Genomic DNA, 7,371 nt, shown 5'->3' on the forward strand with positions numbered 1-7,371 from the left:
AGCAACAGTCTGGAGCAATGAATACATATCAGAATCAAACAATCTGACTCAGTCTCTACACTCACCTTTATGACCAACACTGACCTTTGATTGACATATCTGCAATGGCAGGTTACATGATGCCAGCCTGCTTATAGATGCCAAAAATAATGGCTGACTCTGAACACCCACATCAAAGGATTAGCTCACTCCAGAATTAACTCACCCCCCTGTCATCCAAGATGTTCATGTCTTTCTTTCTTCAGTCGAAAAGAAATTAAGGTTTTTGAGGAAAACATTCCAGGATTTTTCTCTATATAGTGGACTTTAACAGGAACCAATGGGTTGATGGTCCAAATTGCAGTTTCAATGCAGCTTCAAAGGGCTCTACAAGATCCCAACCGTGGAATAAAGGTCTTATCTAGCGAAACGGTCTGTCATTTTCACACAATTTTTTTTTTAAACTTTATATACTTTTTAACAACAAATGCTCGTCTTCCACTGGCTCTGCGATTCGTATCCTCTTCGTGCATTGCGTAATCACATTGGAAAGGTCACACGTGACGTAGGCGGAAGTACAGACCCAGTCCCAGTTGAAGTCCACTATATGGAGAAAGATCCTGGAATGTTTTCCTCATGAACTTTAATTTCTTTTCGACTGAAGAAAGACAGACATGAACATCTTGGATGACATAGGGGTGACTAAATTATCAGGAAATTTTGATTCTGGAGTGAGCTAATCCTTTAAAGTTGCAATGAAATGGAAGCAGCAACATTTTTTCCGTATTATGACGAACATCATAGTGTAATAAGAGGTTATTGAAAAAGAAGAATGTAGGGAGACAGACATCGGTTGTTAACTGAATTTTGAAATGGCAAATGAGCTGGTGGCAGGGGCAGTTTTAATTGGACTAAAAGTGTCATTTTCACCGGAAAATCCAGTTATGACATTTTAATTAAAAGTTACAAGGTCAGGAAAAATTAAAAAAAGGGGGGGAAAAAAAGAAACATACATAATTAAGTCTTTCACAATATAACATGCATTTAGAAAATAGATGCATTTTCATTTCATGCTGACTTTAACATTCAGCACTTGGTGGATCTTATAAATAAACAGTATTCATTAAAGCTGTATGATTCAAACACAGACTCTTTATCCTGTTCCCCTTATACTGTATGTTCAGATCCAACCCCTTTCTTATCTCTCGCAGTGAAAAACGTTGCTGTTAACGGAGCACTGCCAAGACACAAACGTGCGCACACATGTACAAACACACAGGAAAAAAATATATCCTAAATATGTCCTTACAAAAATGTACCATTCAGTTTTCCCTCACATGGTTTTATAATTCTTTGTATAGAGTTGGTACTCTGCAATTCCTACCCATGTAACTTTTTTATGTCGACAACATGTTACATTCGTTGTAATTTTTTTATTTTAGCCGTTCCAAATTCCAAATAACTGATATTGCAACGCAACCACAGCTTCGACATTAGGCTACTGTTACTATTAAACCTTAATAAATATGGACCTCCCTTGAAACGGTGTACTAAGCTTTGGATTTTATCACTTTTTTTGTTTTGTGGAGTCTGACACTAAATTCCCAATTTTATTGTAGCAACAGCAGCTGTAGAAACAATAGCATTTTTGGCAGACTACCATTTTCTATAAATGTTCTGTCAGGATATGCAAGCAGACATTCCACCCTGCAAAAACAAATTTCTGGGAGATTTAAAAAAAAATATATATTATAGGCTACTATTATATTCATTCATGCAAATCGCATAACACGGGAATGTTCATTCGATAGTATTCGTACGCCGAAAGTGATGTAGAGTGTGACGAAAAAAGAGCCGAGTCTCCAAATGCAGGTCTGAGACACATTTCAAACTTTATAATACTACACCAGTTCAAAAATACAGTCAGAACTTTAGCAGTCACCTACACGTAGAGCAGGCCTACTTACAGATGACTCTTGATAACAGATTACACTTAATTGTAACGTTGAAACATGCATTTTTTTCTGTAAAGCTGCTTTATGTATTGTGAAAAGTGCTAGAAATTAATATGAATTGAATTAAAAGGTGCACTCTATTTAGTCGACAGTTGCATGTTTCTACGTTACAATTAAAGGGATACTTCAAAAATAAAAAAAATAAAAAAATAAAAAAAATAAAAAAAAAATAAATAAAGGGATACTTCACCTCTGGGAAGATGAATGTGTATTTAAAATAGGTCATTTAAGTAGAAGAAATGTGAAGAAATTTTTTAATTTGGAGCTTTCTAGACTGAGAAAAGCCAGAAAATGTATTTTTGGCTTATGTGGATGAAAGACAACAACTCCCAGAATGCACTTGCTTAGCTGTCTTAGGAGGCCACGCCTACCGGTAAGAGTGCGCAGTTTAAAACAACAAAGCTAGCCTACGTGATGAGTTTGCGAGGGATTTAGAGATAGCCCAAAATGTCCGGGATTCGGCTTTTGCGTTCTACAGTCGCCATTCATTCATCATGTTTACTGTGGCGAGCAGGACGAGGCTGACGGCCGCGGGAGAACAGCGCGAGGCCGGTGGTGTGATTACTGAGACGCGCCGGGTCTCGCATCTCTCACGGAGGAGCGGGAATTTTTCTTAGCAATGGTAAAACGCACATCAACCGATCACTTGTTTAGCGTTCATGTAAACACTACATTCAAATTCACTAATTGGAATGAATTCAGTTAGATTGAAACAAAAGGTGTGCATGTAAACAAGGAATAGCGACCGCAGAAAGCAAAAGCTGAATCCCGGACATTTTGAACGATCTCGCCCGCCGGACAAGTCCGGGAAAAGGAGGATGGTTACTTACTCAGCTTTCTCCTACTATTCAGCTTTCTCCACAGAACAAGAGCCTGCTAGCTTAGCTTCCAAAGAAAGACGGCTGACACTGTGTACATTCTGTGAGTGAGATCCCACCCTGTATGGGCGGGCTGAAAACATGCGGAACAACGCCATCTACTGGCTGTAGTCTTTAGCCTCTGGCCAGAAAATCCTCCGATGACGCAAAATGACGATTTTTGCGTCATCGGAGGATTTTTTCCAGACAAAAAATACATAAATCTCTTGTCTCAGGGGGATATGAGGGTGGAAAGCATGGTAATTCTAAAATACTACAGGTTTTCTACTAATACAAAGCTTAATGCTAAATCCTGAAGTAACCCTTTAAGAGTAATCTGTTTTGCGTCATATGTAAAATGACACAAAATGACATCAATGCAGCATTATGAAACATGTTTCAGGTACCAATGCCACTGCAGGGATGTGCTATTTACAGTTAGCCAAGATTAATTAAAGAGCAAAATAATTTAACTGGTCACGTGACGTTGCCCCGTTGAGGCGACCCGCTCTAAGTACAATAAAGCAGCTCTTTAAAAGCACTCTTCATTTCTTTTATATGGGAAACATTTTAGTGAGGAAAAAAAAAATTACTGTGTGAGTGCAACTTTAAGACATCCGGCAAAAAAAATACAACATTCTTCCACGCGATCACGTGACCCGAATATGTTGGGTTGGATGTGAGAGTTAATGCAGATCCGCTGTGGGATCTTTCCTTGTAAAATTGGCCCGTTAGCATTCCACAGATCTGCCCATGTCTATAATGCCATGATTCAGTTTCTCCTAAAACATCACAATGGACGAGCATGATACTTTTCATCACATAAACCGCAGTCATATTTATTTCTGGTGCTGTAAGAATGCCAAACTTCTCCCAGCCGATGCGCTATGAAACTCAATTATATGATTCTTTAATGTGTTCGCATCCGCCAGATCATAGGTGGTCTAATGTGTTCAGCATGTCCTAAAGAGGACCATGACTCACGCAAAAACGGCCACATCATTTCGACTTCCAGCGAGGCATATTTACACAAGCAACTACCAAATAAAGCATTGTTTATGGGGAAGTTAAACCCCACAGCCCCCCTCGGACCCGACGCGATTCTCTCAGGCTAGCAGATGACTTACAACAGATGTTGGGGACACATAATAAGACGCAACAAATAGATCAAAGATAACAAACGTCTGAGAAATATAGCCTGAAGGGACATTGTTTGCATATGATCTGTGTAACACGTTTGGGGCAGATCCACGTCTGTCCTTTGAAGTGAAATGGATGGGACATAGGATCCCCACCCAAAGTTCGTGACCCAAAGATCATTTTCCAGATCGAACCCTAAAGCTCATGGTTTAGGCTATCTAAAGGCAGTTAGAAGTACCCCGTTCAACAAACGGCCCTAAACCAAAGTTCTTTGAACAAGTATTTTGATGACCCTTACCTTAACACGTGTTCCCCGGAGATTCTTCAATCTTTCACACGCTCTTTTAAAACCACATTTGTTATGGAAATAACCCTCCGATAGCGTTTGGTCCAGTTGCCCGTCCGTGGAGTCTTTGTTTCCGTGGGGCACTTTGAATCAACAGCTGGTTGCAAAGTGCTAAAACACGCAATTCCTTTGCCTACAACAACCAAATCATGTATATTGAGGGAAATAAAAGACTAAGTTTGGGCAGAGAGTCCAGCTCGCCCTTCCACACTCGGCGTGTCCTCGGTCCGGATGGGGGGGGTAATGCGTGTTCGGTAGACTGTGAGATGGGTTGGGTTTGCAGTGGCAGCCTCTCCCTTCCTCCGCCCACAGGAAATAATGATAATGCTTTAACACCCCATCCACACTGCGACCAAACTGTGGGGAAGATTCTGATTCAAATGATTCATCTAAGTGATTCGAGTCTTTTGAATCAATTCACAAAAAGATTCATTCAGCGACTTTCTGCAGCCTCAGGACGCAGACGCCAGACGGTGACAACTGACAAGTGTTTTGTATATTATGAGCGAGCCATTTTACTGAAGGGGTTGAATCAGTCTCCAAGTGGACCGAAACAAATGAATTTAGAGTACTTATAAGCGGTTTCCTCACAACAAACATAGGCTACATCTTTTTAAATGTATTTTGAAAGCTGCCGCGCCGCGCATAGTCTAACGTTGCCTATAAAAAAGCAATAAAGTCCATTATTAAGAATAGGCGGTGATCTTTATATGTGCGCTATCTCGAGCGTTTTCCAAACAAATGATGCTACAAACAACAATGACAATATTTTATCGTCTATGTTGGAAGCTGTAACTTACAGTGTATCTAATTTCACAGATAGATAAGATTATTTCATGAAGCTCATAACCCGGTTTACACTGGCTCATTTTGTCTGTTCAGTTACAGACTTTTCCCACCTCGAGCAAAAAATGCTTTTTTTACTGGATGCTATGCGAAACGCCTCGAGTGATCCCGCATTTAATACCGTGTTAGAACCATAGACTGTAAAAACGTTAGAACGTTCTCTGTCTCATAATAGCCTATACAATGTTTAGTTTTTCTCAAATCTGAATGATTATGGTCGTATCATCTCAATTGATTGTAGATAGAGCCAGTCTACTTTTGCTCAAGGTTTCACAGACAGAGAGCTCCTTTGTTTACTTTTTTTTAATGTACAAATCCAGTTCAACTCGGTTTTATTGCTGTTCAATGATCAGTCAGAGCGAGAGAGTCTGGACAGTTTCCGGTGTGTCCCAAATAAGATGGACTGATTAGACGTCATTACTCACCAGTGATTAAGAACTCATATACTGAGGAAAAATGTATGGAACTAGTCAATAAAACTGTCCAAGCACTGATGAGCAACTATATTTGAATGTCTTGCTGACTAATACAATTGTATTGAGATAAAAAAAATGTGCAAACGGGGGAAATCAGCCTAATGCCTTAAAAAAAAAAACAGGAAACTGTCATTATAAGGGCGACTGATGTGGTAAAATGCTATCTGCCTTTGCCTGCAAACAGAACCTGATGGTGTGAAAATATGAACCGCAATGCATTTCCTGTAGCCCATAGTTCACTGAGAAACTTCTCATCACCGGCCTTTACTAAGTCTCGTTTTCAACGGCCCTGGTTAAGTAGGTGTGTGTGTTACTGTTTTTATTTTATTTTTATTCTCCACCAACTTTGCACAACAAGAGATTTTGTGTTTTTTTAAAGATCTTTGACAGGGAGGTTGCCGATTTACTCTAAAAATAGCTGTGGAATGACTGGACTTCATCTGGCTTGATGTTGAGGAGCAGTTCACATTTAGGACATTCCTGAGAGAGGGGGGAGAGAGGGGAAAATAATAAGAGAGGAGAGGGGGGAGAGAGGGGGGAAAATAATAAGAGAGGAGAGGAGAGGAGGAGGAGAGATGACAGTCATTCTATGGATAGACATGATGGTAGGCCTACTAAGAGTTTGACTGTTAGTGGAAAGAAATATGTCAACCATATGAGCCAGTGTGTTTACAGACGGACAATGATGAAGGTTAACTGGAATGAGATCATATTCCAGTGCTCACCCAGTGTAGCTGAGCTGTATACATTCAGAAAGAGCTTATGCATCACAGAGAATTAATATTATGCCAGTAACAGTATGAGGAATCGTGCTGCCTCTGTGGGTGCAGTTTTCTCTGAGTGTTTTTGTTTGTTTGAAATATAAATGAGAATTATAGGCTAAATAAATTACCTCATACTCATGTCAGCTGATTGATCTGGGTTTGTGAGGTTTATCTGTGGCAGCACAGGAAGTGGCACAGTGGTCAAATTTTTAGTAGTGAACTAACATGCAAACACACACACACTCAGTGGTTTATGCAGAAGTGTTGAAGCAGCGGTTGGATGTGAAACCACACCTTTTCCCCTCATCTTTTAAGCAACCGTGTTACCAATGACGACAAAACAACGAACGTTCAAAACAAGGCCTACGTGTTGTCACTGTTCTGCCTAGTTACACTTAAGGTTCCACTGCACAAAACTTCATGTGGATTGTACTTGGATCTGGGAGGGACGTTTAGTTTCGGAAATGGAGAGTATATGCCCTCTAGTGTCAACGATAAAGAACAGCTTGGTCGAACAGCTTTATCTGTAAGAGCTGTTAATAACTGGAAACCTTTACCAATTAATATTAGACAGTGTCCTACCTTTGCAGAGTTTAAGTTACATTTGAAAATGTGGTTAAACAGGAGTCAGGTTTGTGATCAGTGAATACTTTTGTGTTTTGTTTTTATAATTTTGGGGTATTGAATTTGTAACATTGTGTGATGTCTTGTAGACTAGTATGTATATTGGTGGATATTCGGTAGTACTTTGGATTGCAGTTTTTATTGTTATGTGATGGACTAGGCTATATATGTCGTATTTATATTTCATTTGTGGGGGGATTTTATCGTATGTAGCCTAATGATCTTTTGTCATACAATGTGATTTGGTAGGCTACTCTCCTACCCAGGGACAGCAGATGAAATTTAGCTTTGTAGCTAATTCTGGGGTAGTTTTTTCTTACTGTC

General features: G+C 39.7%; 1 protein-coding gene across 1 annotated transcript in view; it reads right to left on the minus strand.

Annotated features, from left to right (window-relative positions):
* Nucleotides 1-4,715, minus strand: part of itgb1b (integrin, beta 1b) — a 64,487-nt gene extending 59,772 nt beyond the window's left edge. The window contains exon 1 of the mRNA XM_084410519.1: nt 4,290-4,715. The gene's annotated coding sequence lies outside the window, so the exon portion shown is untranslated. The remainder of the gene's footprint in view (nt 1-4,289) is intronic.
* Between the last annotated feature and the right edge of the window lie 2,656 nt (nt 4,716-7,371).

This window comes from Rutilus rutilus, assembly GCF_951802725.1.
Source record: "Rutilus rutilus genome assembly, chromosome: 6".
Lineage (NCBI taxonomy): Eukaryota > Metazoa > Chordata > Actinopteri > Cypriniformes > Leuciscidae > Rutilus > Rutilus rutilus.